This window comes from Amia ocellicauda, chromosome 6, assembly GCF_036373705.1.
Source record: "Amia ocellicauda isolate fAmiCal2 chromosome 6, fAmiCal2.hap1, whole genome shotgun sequence".
NCBI classification, from domain to species: domain Eukaryota; kingdom Metazoa; phylum Chordata; class Actinopteri; order Amiiformes; family Amiidae; genus Amia; species Amia ocellicauda.
In genome coordinates this window covers 42271022-42284635 of record NC_089855.1, presented here as the reverse complement: position 1 = coordinate 42284635, position 13614 = coordinate 42271022, and the positions used below count along the sequence as shown (strand labels likewise).

General features: G+C 46.6%; 1 non-coding gene across 1 annotated transcript; it reads right to left on the bottom strand.

The window, feature by feature from the left end:
- Positions 1-13032: 13032 nt before the first annotated feature.
- Positions 13033-13147, bottom strand: LOC136752046 (U5 spliceosomal RNA). Its single transcript, XR_010817224.1, has one exon. It is a non-coding gene; the product is annotated as a U5 spliceosomal RNA (small nuclear RNA).
- Positions 13148-13614: the final 467 nt, after the last annotated feature.

The following is a 13614-nucleotide window of genomic DNA, read 5'->3' as shown; positions in this document are numbered from 1 at the left end:
CGATCTGCTGTTCACCTGGATCACAGCAAAACCCCAACAAGGCAGAGCCTCCCAAGAATGGTACAAACTCATCCACGTTCCCCTCCATGAAGAGGAACCCGAGTGCAAGACGCTTCCGACCAACTATACATATTTGTGTGTATTAAAGATCACATTTTATTACATTTTGTTTTCCTGTACTTTATTACATCTTATTGTGATTTATAATTGTATTGTTTCTTTTCCATATATATGTTTGTATGTATGTATGTATGTATAAATGTATGTTTGAATGTCCAATTGCTTTGACAATACAAATGCACTGAATTGAGAGAGAGAGACAGAGACAGAGACAGACAGACACAGAAGACAGACAGACAGGCACTAACACAGCCATCCACCCACCCACTCTCACACACACACACACACACACACACACTCTCTCTCTCTCTCTCTCTCTCTCTCTCTCTCTCTCTCTCTGCATGCTGGGAGTTTATAGGGGAAGTCAGTGATGGTGGGAGGTTTGTTTGGAGAGAGTGTGTGTGTGTGTGTTTTTACTACTCTTTTTCTTTCCTTTTCTTGTTTTTTTATAGATACTTTTAATCGTTTGTTGGTTTTAAACGATTCGGGTTTAGGGGGTTGTTTTTCGATTTAGATCAGCATGGCGTTGCGGGCAGGGAGACCCCCCCCTTCATTTAATTACGAAACGCTGACCCGAAAGCATAGGTTTATACTCGTGTCCCAGGAGTAGGTGTCGGTAGAGGACTGTGCGATGGAGATCCGAAGGAAGGTCGGCTTCCAGAACATCGTCTCTGCGGCTCGAATGAATAAGGGCATCGTGGTTTTCCTGAATTCTGAGGCGCTGGTGAAGGATGTGATGGAGGAGGGGGTCACAGTGAAGGGGACCTTCCTGCCCACGCTCCCTCTGGCCACCCCGGCTGTAAAGGTGGTTACTTCCAATGTGCCCCCCTTCCTGAGCAACGATCTGCTGGCGGGGGATCTGAGTCGCTATGGCCGGCTCACCTGCGCCATTAGGAGGGTGCTGCTGGGCTGCAGCGCCCCGGAGCTGAAACACGTCCTCTCTTACCGTAGACAGGGTTTCATGGTGCTGGCGGATGGCGCCGATGAGTTAAGCCTGTCTCTGAAGTTTAAGATCGAGGGGTTAGTGTACGTGGTGTTCATGTCAACTGATACCATGAGGTGTTTCAGGTGTAGGGCGCAGGGGCACATCAGTCGCTCTTGCCCTCAGGGAGAGGCTCCGGTGGCCGGGCGAGAGGAAGGTGAGGAGCAGGCAGGGCCGTCTGGTGTCGGCTCTGCCGTCCGGGGGAGCGATGAGGGGGAGGCGGTGGCAAACGCTACTGGCCTCTGTGAGGACAGAGTAGGGGAGCCTAATGGGGAAGCTGCTAGCAGTGAGAATGCAGAGCAGCCACGGGCTCAGTTAGCCGAGGAGGGAGCTGCTGTTGCTGCTGATGCGTCCGCCACCAAGACTGAACACTTAGCCAGTGATGATGGGTTTAAAGTGCCCAGGAAAAGACAGCAGAAGCAGTCTGCCCCGTCTTCTGAGGCCGTTGATACAGTTGTCTAAAAAGGTGAATATTGCGAGGACGGCTGGTGAGGAGGATCCCGGAGACGGTGTGGGGGCTGTGGGGCGGCGGGACTCACAGTCAGGGGAGTCTGTCTGGGGGAACCTGCCGTTTCAACCCAAGGTGGCCGTCCGGCTGCGGCGCCGGGAGTCTGAGTGCAGTGCTGCGGCTGTGGAGAGCGCAGACTCGGACAGCGCTGCTGAGGGGGACATCGCTGACTCCCAGGGCGAGCCCGTCTCCACTGACACTGCGGGATACAGTGCTAAAAGCAATATGGATTTTTTAAGAGAGACCAAGGGGAGGAGGAACATAGTTTTAGAAAACTTCTTCCCTTATGCAAAGCAGTTCCTGGCATCTGCACAAGTGATCCTGCAGGATGTGGCACTCGCGGAGTTTAGTGAGCCGGAGTGCTACAGGTTAAAGAAGTGGAAAGAGTGTTGTCAGGACTGCGTTGCAATCTAAAGATGATGGTTAATAGTATGTTTTTTTATGTCTCAATTTTTATTTCTACAAGAGACGCACGCAGACAGTGTGAATGAGTGTGAGTGGCAGTGGGAGTGGAAAGGAGAGAGTGTGTTTAGCCAAGGGTCTAGTGTGAGTGGGGGAGTGGGGATTTTATTTTCACACACTTTTAAAATGGATTATTTTAAGAAAACAGAGTTTGTTGGTGGAAGATTGTTGATGGTAAAGGCTGAGAGCGGGGGAAGGACCTTTGTGTTTATTAATATCTATGCCCCCAATGCTGTGAGAGACAGACTGTCAGTGTTTCCGGTGCTCAGCAAAGCGCTAGCAGACTGTGGGGCTGAGGAGATCCTGGTTTTGGGGGGGTGATTGGAACTGTACTGTGGACTATAGATTAGATAGGAATCATTTGGAGCCCAGTCCACAGTCAGCAAAACAGCTGGAAGGTAATACACATTTGCACAAATGGTCGATGTCTGGAGGAATGCCAACCCAAAGGTGAAACAGTACACCTGGGTGAGGCCGGGTTCTAGCATTATGTCGCTAGCCAGGCTGGATAGATTTTATACCTTTAGACATCATGTCAATCTGATCGGTGGCTGCCATTTCACCCCCACCTGTCCACTGACCACTGTCTCATCACTGTGAGTGTCACCCTGCCTCCTGTCCGGCTGTGCAGTGCCTACTGGCTTTTCAATAATAGCTTGCTGCAGGACAGGATTTTTTGTAATTCTTTTCTTTTCTTTTGGCAGAGATGGAGATCAGAGCGCCCTAGGTTTGCCTCCCTGAGAAAGTGGTGGGACATTGGCAAGGTTAAGACCAGGCTCTTCTGCCAGAAGTACACTGAGCATAGGACTGACAGCTTTAATGAATCTATGAAGTAGTTAGAAGGAGAGATTCAGGTGCTCCACCGAGCCTTGGATGCTGGAGATTCGGGGGCATTAGAGGACCTCAAAGCTATGCAGCAGGCATTGTCAGAGCTGCTGTGGACGTGGGCTCGAGGGGCAATGGTGCGCTCGCAGTTCAAGAGCCTGACACAGATGGATGCGCCCATCAAGTTCTTCTTTGGGCTGGAATGCAGGCGGCAGCAGAGCAGGGTGATGCTCTGCCTGAGGACGGCTGAGGGCCGCGTGCTGCAGGATGGGCAAGAGATGTGTAGTCATGCCACATAGTTCTGTAGGGAGCTGTACTCCGCAGAGCCGGGCAGCCTGGAGCAGCAGCAGCAGTTTCTGTAGGGTCTGCCCAAGGTCCCACAGGATGGGGTCAAGGGGTTAGAGGCCCCACTAACCCTGGCAGAGCTGACCTGCGCAATGCAAGAGCTCAATAAGGGCTGGGCACCGGGGCTGGATGGGCTCACCTGCTCTCAGTGCTGCAGGAGGGCCTGTGAGCTGGGCTGCTGCCCATTAGCTGTCGTACAGCTGTTCTGACCCTGCTGCCCAAGAAGGGGGATCAGTCCTCCATTGTGAACTGGAGGCCAGTGGCGCTGCTGTGTCAGGACTATAAGATCCTGTCTAAGGCTCTGGCTAAGCGGCTCAGAGACATCATGCCGGCCGCAGTGCCTGTTTCAGGTGCTGAGAGCAGTTGGTGTCGGCCCACGGTTCGTAGAATTTATTCAGATGCTGTACTGTCGTGTGTTCAGTGTGCTGAAGATCAATGGTGGCCTGAGTGAGCCTAGCAGTCTGTCAGGGATGCTATACTTCCTTTCTATCGAGCCCCTGCTGCACAGGCTGAGGCAGTTGCTAGCCGGGCTGTACATCCCTTGTCACCCAGAGCAGGCGGTCAGGGTGTCGGCCTATGCTGCTGAGACACAGTCTGGCCAGCGAGACATCCAGGTCATTCTGGGAGTGTCTGGAGGAGTTCAGCAGGGCCTCCTCAGACAGGGTCAACTGGGGTAAGAGCAGCGCTCATCTGGTTGGGGTGTGGGAGGGTTCTGCTCCTCCTGCCCTCCCTGCGGGGCTGCAGTGGTCTCTCTCAGGCCCTCGGGTGCTGGGTGTGACTTTGGGGGAGACGCAGGAGAACTGGGCTGGCCTGCTGGAGAGGGTACAGGGCCGGTTGAGGGCATGGCACTGGCTGCTGCCCCAGCTCTCCATTTGGGGGAGACCAATTGTTATTAATAACTTGGTGGCCTCCATGCTCTGGCACACTTATGCCTGTCTGGACCCCCCACCGGCCCTGGTGTCCCAGATACAGACCCTGCTCCTGGATTTCTTCTGGGACGGGCTGCACTGGGTGCGCAAAGCAGTGCTGTACCTGCCGCTCCAGGAGGGGGTACAGGCAGCTCAGAGGCTCCTGTACCCTCCAGATCCCCAGTGTCTCCCGCCCTGGACACTTGTTATGACAGACACATGTTTTTACTTAAGACACGTCCCAATATACTTCCTTCCCTGCCTGTTTTTTATAGTACTGTTTTAGAGGTGTGGCAGCGCATCTCCCTGGGTAGGGGGCTGGGGGGCAGCAGTCTGTATTGGCTGTAAGAGTAGCCACTGCTCTGGAACCCCGGTTTTAGCTGTCCACTCCTGCTCTCCAGCAGCCTCAGGTCAGTCCTGCTTAAGGTCGACGTGATCCGGCTGAGGGATTTGTTGGATTTTAACAGGGGACAGTGGGTTGGTGCCGACAGCCTGGCTGCCAGGCTGGGTATGAGGTCACTGAGAGTCGTAACCAGATTTCTCTGGGCAGTACAGAACGCCCTTCCCATAGGCGCTGTGGAGCGGCTTTTCCAGGCTCTCACGCAGCACTGCTGGCCCAAGGACCCTGACACCGTCTTTCCCCTTGTTTGTCTGTGTCTCTCAGTCCCCCCTAGCTCATCAGGCTGCCTTCTGTCGCCTCACAGTCTGTGTAGTGTGTCTGTCTCCACAGCTCAGCGTCAGGAGCTCAATCAGCTCAGTGTGAGGGAGCTGCACCATCAGCAGCTGCAGCCCCTCCCTGACACCTCCTGGAGGGAGCACCTGGCTCTGGGGAAAGATGCCTGCCCGGCCTGGAGGAGCCTGAACAAGCCCCCGCTTCTGCATGGCTTCTGCATGGCGTCATCGCAACAAACTCTATTGCACATACACTGGACCCCAGAGTGAGCGACACCTGCCCCTACTGCAGGGAGAGAGAGACACTTTTTCACTGTTTCTGCCACTGCCCTAGATTAGAGCTGCTGTTCACTGCACTGGAGAGCCTGTTCAAGCAGCTGGGCCCCCTTTTCTCACGCACTGTGTTTATTTTGGGAGTCCAGTACAAGCAGCGCCACAGACATGTTTGTCAGTTAGCAAACTTTCTAGTGGGGCAGGCTAAACTGGCTATCCTGAGCAGTAGGAGAAGTCAGACTGAACGCGGCAGCAACAGTGTGCACTCTCCCTCTTCAGGTCTCTCGTAAGCTCCAGAGTGCGACTGGATTACAATTTCTACAGCCTGACGGGAGACCTGGACACTTTTCTGCAGATGTGGGGGGTCGGGGCTGCCCTCTGTGCCATTGACTTTGGACATTTAAACCAACTGGTTTAATTCACTTGAATATTTTACTGGTAGCACGTGTGTAGTGGTAATTATTGAGGGTTTTTAGAATAGGCTGTGTTTTTTTTATGTTTTTTAGGTGTTTCTAGTTTGTTTTAAATGTTTTGTTAGTATTTCTTTAGTAAAATAAAGGTGTTAATATTCAAAAAATCTCTCTCTCTCTCTGTCTCTCTCACACACACACACACACACACACACACACACACACACACACTCTCTATCTCTCTCTCTCTCACACACACAGACACACACACACACAGCCAGCTAGACACACAGAGCCAGCCAGCTCAGCGATGACATCACGAACCTCTCTCTGAGCTGACTGTTATGACATCACAGAGCACGTGCATTCCGTTGCTTGCCGTCTGTCAACCTCTCAGTCACTGCCAGCCAGACTGCCTGGCGAGAGAGAGAGAGAGAGAGAGAGAGAGAAGTGCTAGAGCACATCTGTAACATAAACTAGGGAACATTCGTCACATGCTTAGGGAACATTCATATCATACAGGGAACATTTGTAAAACGAATTAGGGAACCTTTGTGACATACTAAAAGGACATATACTGGTAAGTTGTTGGGCACATTTGAAACAACAAAAATGGCATTTGGTTATTTATTAGGGACATTAATACTAGTCTTTGCAAATATCTATGCATATTCCAATGTTTGCTGCAGGACTTACAGATTTAGTGAGGGGGTCAATATGTTTGATTCAGAACTAACCACTGCTTCCTCAATTTTGTTTTAAACATAATTTAAAAGAAAAGTGGGCTATACATTGGTCTGGAAAAATGCAGCAATGGTCCCTAAAGCAATTCTTTTAGTTTTTTGACACAATTCCTTAAACCCATTTTCTGTAAAATATGTTATCAACTTGCATTAATATATCATCCAAACTACAATGATACTAATAATGAAAATGTTCATATTATTATATTCTAAGGGTTCTAGTCTATTGTGTATTGTATTTATTATCAGGCCCTTCTCTTATGTTTTACAGTTGTTATTATTATTCTGTACAATACACGGATTAAATTAAGCATTTTAACCACAAAGTATTGGCTACAGTTATGATGCCTACTTCACTGTTCATATGCATACAGTTTCTGAGGTCTGGACCACTGCACAGTAGTCCCTGGAGTTGTAGTCCAGAGCACTGCAAAATTCGTGCTGAAGTGATCTGGATCACCACGCAATGGCCCAAGGACCACTGCAAACTTGGATTTCAATGTTTTTGTGTAATCCATGTTGCAATAGCACCTACCATGTTCCTTTGTGGTGAGCTGGTTAATTCTGTTCTTTAACATTGAAGAGAAATATTAACATGAATAAACTTACTGTTGAAGATTATTATTTTATTATTTTTATTTCTTGGCAGACGCCCTTATCCAGGGCGACTTACAACATAAGTGCAACAATACAGAGAAGTACAAGGCATCAATCATTACAAATTCAACTTAGTTAAAAAATATCGCAATTCAAAATACATTTTAAAAATTCCAATAACAATTTACACAAGTACAGTAAAAGACTTCCTACATCCTGGACGGTGAAAGCTAAGTGCTGTCAAGATGTAGGGTTACAGACTAGGGCTACAGGAAAGGGAGCAAGGAGGAAAACATTCAAGAACGAGAGGAGCATAATAAGCTGAAGTGCTATCTAGCAGAGATAGAGGACTAATATTACAAGTGCGGTCGGAAGAGATGCGTCTTGAGTAAGCGCCGGAATGAGGTCAAGGACTCTGCTGTTTTGACTTTGGTGGGCAGGTCGTTCCACCACCGAAGTCAAAACAGCAGAGTCCTTGACCTCATTCCGGCACTTGTGTAACCCTTGTGTCAGATGTATCCCTTACCCAGTGGCTAACCCTAACTCTATGTTACAGATGTTCCCTAAACACTTATTTTGCAAGATCAATAAAGAACCTTTAGGAATTTAAAGCTTTTAAAGATACACATAGGTAATACCAATGTGCTTTAACAATGCCAAAAATAATAATGCGTTTTTCTTTAATAGTGAAGATATTGTATAGATGTATATCTTTCATATACACAAATAGAAAAAAAACGGTTTCCAAACCGAATATAGAACTGAAACTTTCAGACAGTCCATGAAAAATGGAATGTAAACATTTACACTTCTTAACAATTCTATATATCAATTATATTCATAACCCTAACCCTATCACTAACCCTAACTTTAAGTTACAAATGTTCCCTAAACACTTATTTTGCAGGATCAATAAAAAACTGTCAGGATTTTTTAAACTTTTACTGACACACATAGTTAATAGCAATGTGTTATAACTTTTCCGAAAATAATAATCCGTTTATCTTTATTTGTTTTGACATTATTAAGATATAATGCATCTATCACATAGGGAACATTTGTTACATGATAGGAAAAACATACAAATTATGTAACTTTGAATATATTTAATATTACAGCATACAATTTGGCAGGCTTCATAATAATGGAATTTATGACATACTCTGTAAAAATCAAGCAAATAACATTTGTTGTTCATGAGAAAAAATATATATAATCAATGCTATCAGACTATAGCACGTGGCGAATGAACACACATACGATTATACAGCATTTGTTGCAGCTTCGCAAAACCTAATTTTAAACGTTGTTGGTAAATTAGATACAAAGTGAGGACCCTCTATTTGCATTTGTTCCCCTATATTATTGCTAAAATACAGTTTTACTGACATTTTACTGACACTACCACTGCATAGGACACATCTGTAACATGAACGCTACTGAATGGCACATACATTGAAAACTACGGAGAATTGAGACTTATCCAATTTACACTTCATAAATCATCTTAAAACGTTTCCAACCAAGGCAAAACCAACTTGAAATACGTTCATTCACATTTTTGGTAAACAAAAAGAGAGATTGTTACATATGTTCCCTATGATGCATCTACAGAACGAGTGAGAGAGAGAGAGAGAGAGAGAGAGAGAGAGAGAGAGAGAGAGAGAGAGAGATAAGTCACTGAATGTATGAGCTCCTATCCACACAGCAATACCAACAGAGGCCAGCCAAACATACATCCCCCCGCACTGGAGCACACGTACCACGATGCCGAAGCACCGGCCAGCCCCCCATCACCCAGCCTCCCACCCGCCCCACGAGCACCAGGCACAGCGCCCATCAGAAGCCGCTCAGCTATGCCGCAGCCCTGACCCAGGCCGCCACTCCGGCCCCCACCGAGCTGGGGGAGATCAAGCACCTGCTCAGCCTCCTCTGCTCCAGACTGCTGAGCTGAGCCAGAGAACTCGGGTAGGGACGGACAACCCCACTTGTAAATTAAAAATAAATACCTGTGTACATACAATGTAACCATACTTAACATAAAACTAATAATTATTATATTTGAAATTCTAGTTTAAACAAAACCTTAGATTAAAAAGCTGTATTGTTGATAGGCATTTTATTCCACCAAGTACAATGTTAGCTAAAATGAGCTCATTTACAGTCAGCTGCTGGAACATTCAGGGCCTGAACTCCTCGCCTTTCGGGCTAAAGAGCACAGACCCTGAATTCATTAAAAGCATTAAGGAATTAGATATCATAGTTCTGTTGGAGACATGGTGTCGTGCAGAGGTGCCCACACACTGCCCCCTGGGCTACAGGGAGGTTATTGTGCCCTCAATTAAACTGAGCACAGTGCGGCGTGGCAGGGACTCTGGGGGGATCATAGTGTGGTACAAAGAGGAGCTGGCGAACCACATCAGCCCAGACAAACAGGGCCCAACGCACACATGGCTTCAAATTAAGAAGGGAATAGCCCAGTGTGAGAACCATATATACCATTGTACAGCGTATACCCCCACCTCTGAATCCCCCTATTACAATGGGGAATTTTTTAACACCCTCCACACAGAGATCGGCCATTTCCAGGCCCAGGGGAATGTGCTGCTCTGTGGGGACTTCAATGCCCGGATAGGCACCGAGCCCAACTTCATCGGCACACAGGGAAACAGCCATGTGTTCGGTCAGGCCCCTCTCTACCTCACCCCCACCACAACCCAGAGGAACATCCCCGACGGGGTTTAATGGCAGGATCAGAGGGGACTCTTTAGGGAGGTTCACGTATTGCTCAGCTCTTGGGACTAATGTAGTCGACTACGCCCTCACTGACATGGACCCCTCCTTCATCAGTGCATTCACTGTCAAGCAGCAAACCCCCCTGTCAGACCACAACCAAATCACAGTGTTCCTGAAAAGAAGAAGTCAGGCCAGCAACACACAGACACAGCCCAGTAAGCTGTACAACCTTAATCAAACATACAGATGGGCTCCAAACAGCACAGAGGAATTTAACCAAGCAATCAGTTCTACAGAAATAACAGACATCATCAACACTTTCCTCAGCTCACAGTACCAGCCTGACGTGACAGGACTAAATCTGGCCATAAATGATATCAATCAAGTATTTCAAATTGCAGCCACAATGGCAAATCTTAAAAAGACAAAGAAAAAGATCAACCAGAATCATACACACACACAGACATGGTTTGATGATGAGTGTAAATCAATAAGAAACAAATTTAAGGCACCTATCCAATCAAAAACATCATCAACCACAAGACACAGAACTATGCCAACAGTACTGTGAGACCCTTAAACACTACAAACACACCCTTAAAAATAAAAAACAGAAACACACAAACAAAACACTCAAAGACATAGAGAAATCTGTTGACCAAAACCAGTTCTGGGAAATGTGGAACAATTTAAATTCAACAAAACAACAAGAATTGGCAATACGAAACGGAACCATTTGGAAAAAATACTTTGAAAACCTTTATAAAGATATCCAACAAAATGATCTGACACACAAACAAATTGAAACCAGGGAAAAACTGAAATTACTCAAACAATCAATTAAAAATAATCAAAACCAAAATGACGCTCCAATCACCCTACAGGAACTATCTAAAAAGCTCCAGGCACTTCCACCCAGAAAAGCCTGCAGCCTGGACAGCATCAGCACTGAAATGCTCAAACACAGCAGCACACAACTGCAGGAGGCTGTGCTTAAATTGTTCAACATGGTCCTCAGAACTGGTTACTTCCCTGACATCTGGAAGCAGGGGCTGATCACCCCAATCTATAAGAGTGGAGACAAATTCGACCCTAACAACTACCGGGGCATCTGTGTTAGCAGTAACCTGGGGAAGGTGTTCTGCAGTATCATCAACGCCCGGATACTGGCCTTCCTTACCGAGCACAGTGTCCTGAGTAAGAGTCAGATTGGCTTCCTCCCAAATCACCGCACTACAGATCATATTTACACCCTACACACCCTCATAGACAAACACGTCCACCAAAAAAGTAAAGGCAAAATCTTTGCCTATTTAATTGATTTCAAAATGGCATTCGATTCCATTTGGCACGAGGGACTTTATTACAGAATTCTTCAAAGCGGTGTAGGGGGTAAAGTCTATGATATTATAAAATCAATGTACACCGAAAACTAATGTGCAGTAAAAATTGGCAACAAAAGAACAGAATTCTTCACTCAGGGGCGGGGAGTGAGGCAGGGCTGCAGTCTGAGCCCAACACTGTTCAACATCTACATCAATGAGTTGGCAACGGTGTTGGAGCAGTCTGATGCCCCTGGCCTCACCCTAAATGACACAGAAGTCAAATTCCTGCTCTATGCGGATGACCTAGTCTTGCTGTCGTCCACAGAACAGGGGCTTCAGCAAAACCTGGCACTGCTAGAGCAGTACTGTTAGTCCTGGGCCCTGGCAGTAAACATGAAGAAGACAAAGATCATGATTTTCCAAAAAAAAATTCCTCAGGGAAACAAATACCACTTCACGCTAGGCAACACTACCCTAGAACACACCTCACACTACACTTACCTGGGCCTGACTATTAGTGCGTCAGGGGGCTTTAACCTGGCAGTGAAGGCACTCAAAGACAAAGCAAGAAGAGCTTTCTGCGCAATCAGATTGTGAATGGGATATTAATGTTATAGAATCTTCTTCTGTCTCAAACTAATTGACAGTGTGATCCAGCCCATTGCGCTGTACGGTAATGAAGTATAGGGTCCACTCAGTCAACAGGACTACACTAGGTGGGACAAACATCCAATAGAGACCCTGCATGCTGAACTCTATAAAAACATACTGCAGGTGCACAGGAACACACCAAACCACGCATGCAGGGCAGAATTAGGCCGCTTCCCAACCCTCATTAATATAAAGAAAAGAACACTGAAATTCTGGATGCACCTGAAGAAAAGTGAGTCAGACTCACTCCAGTACAAGGCCCTCCAAACCCAAGAGCTCAGCCCTGAAAAGAGTCCACTGAGTCAGCTGGCCCTGAAGCTCACGGCACTGACCCCCGCTAATACTGCGAACAGAGACCAGCTTCAGGTCAGCACTGCTAACCTGCCCCCAATCAGAGTCAACCAAATCATAAAGATAACCAAAACCTCCTATCTGGAACATTGGAACAATGAAACCAAATCCCAAAGTAAACTGGATTGCTATCGGGCCCTAAACAGAGAATACACCCTGGCAGAATATCTCTTCACTGTCAGAGATATGAAGCAGAGATGGATCCTGACCAAGACCACAGCCTGGCCATAGAGACGGGCCGACACAGGCAGAGCTGGCTGCCCAGAGAGGAGCGGCGCTGTGGTCACTGCGACACAGGAGAGGTCGAGACATAGATGCACTTCCTCCTACGATGCAATAAATATGCCAAATTAAGGGACACGTTCTATAATAAATTCATAAATATTATAAAATCATTCTCTGAATTGATGAATGAAAAAAAAAAAAGCTATCCTCCTGGGGGAGGGACACACAGCCCCCCTGGCCGCCCAATATGTAGCCGCCTGCCACAGCCTGAGGGGCTCACTGTGAAAACATGACATACATGAGCACCAGCTGTAACCTGATAACTATAAAGTAAATGTACATGTCTATTAAGATTTAATTTATAAATTATAATGTTACTGTTTCATTTTTTTTGTTTCTTTTTTCCTACCTTTTATTATTTTTCATTGTATGTATATATCAACTGCTTTGGCAACACTACGAATCTGTTTGTCCTGCCAATAAAGCAACCTTGAATTGAATTGAATTGAATTGAGAGACAGAGAGAGACAGACAGACAGACAGACACTAACACAGCCACCCGCCCACTCACACACACACATACACACACACTCTATCTCTCTCTCTCACACACACACACACACATACACACAACCAGCAAGACACACAGAGCCAGCCAGCTCATCGATGACATCACAAATCTGAGCTGACTGCTATGACATCACAGAGCACGTGCATTCCGTTGCTTGCCATCTGTCAACCACTCAGTCACTGCCAGCCAGACTGCCTGGCTGGCTGGATGGGGGGGCTGTTTGCTGCTGCTGCGTACCTTAGCAAGCTTATTTGCTTGACCGGCCTTCCTCCTCCTCTGCCCACATGCCCACCTATGCCCGATCTACTGTTCACCTGGATCACAGCTCCGCCCCAACAAGGCAGAGCCTCCCAAGAATGGTACAAACTCATCCACGTTCCCCTCCATGGAAAGCTTTAGCAACAGGCAACAGCGTTATAAGTAATGAAGAGGAACCCGAGTCCAAGACGCTTCCGACCAGCCATACATATTTCTGTGTATTAAAGATCACATTTTATTACATTTTGTTTTTCTGTACTTTATTACATTTTATTGTGATTTTTAATTGTATTGTTTATTTTCCATATATATGTATGTATGTATATATGCATGTCCAATTGCTTTAAAATACAAATGCACTGAATTGAGAGTGAGAGAGAGAGAGAGAAGTGCTAGGGCACATCTGTAACATAAACTAGGGAACATTCGTCACATGCTTAGGGAACCTTTGTGACATACTAAAAGAACATACTGGTAAGATGTTGGGCACATTTGAAACAACAAAAATCCTGCAGGTTTAATAAGTCTCTCTACACATCAGTCCCTGAGTACCTTCAACCAATGGTCATTTTGACCAATTAATCCCAAGAATTGAGTCAATTAAGTTTTCAAGGACTACCCAGTAAAGACGTGAACTCACGACTAGGTCACA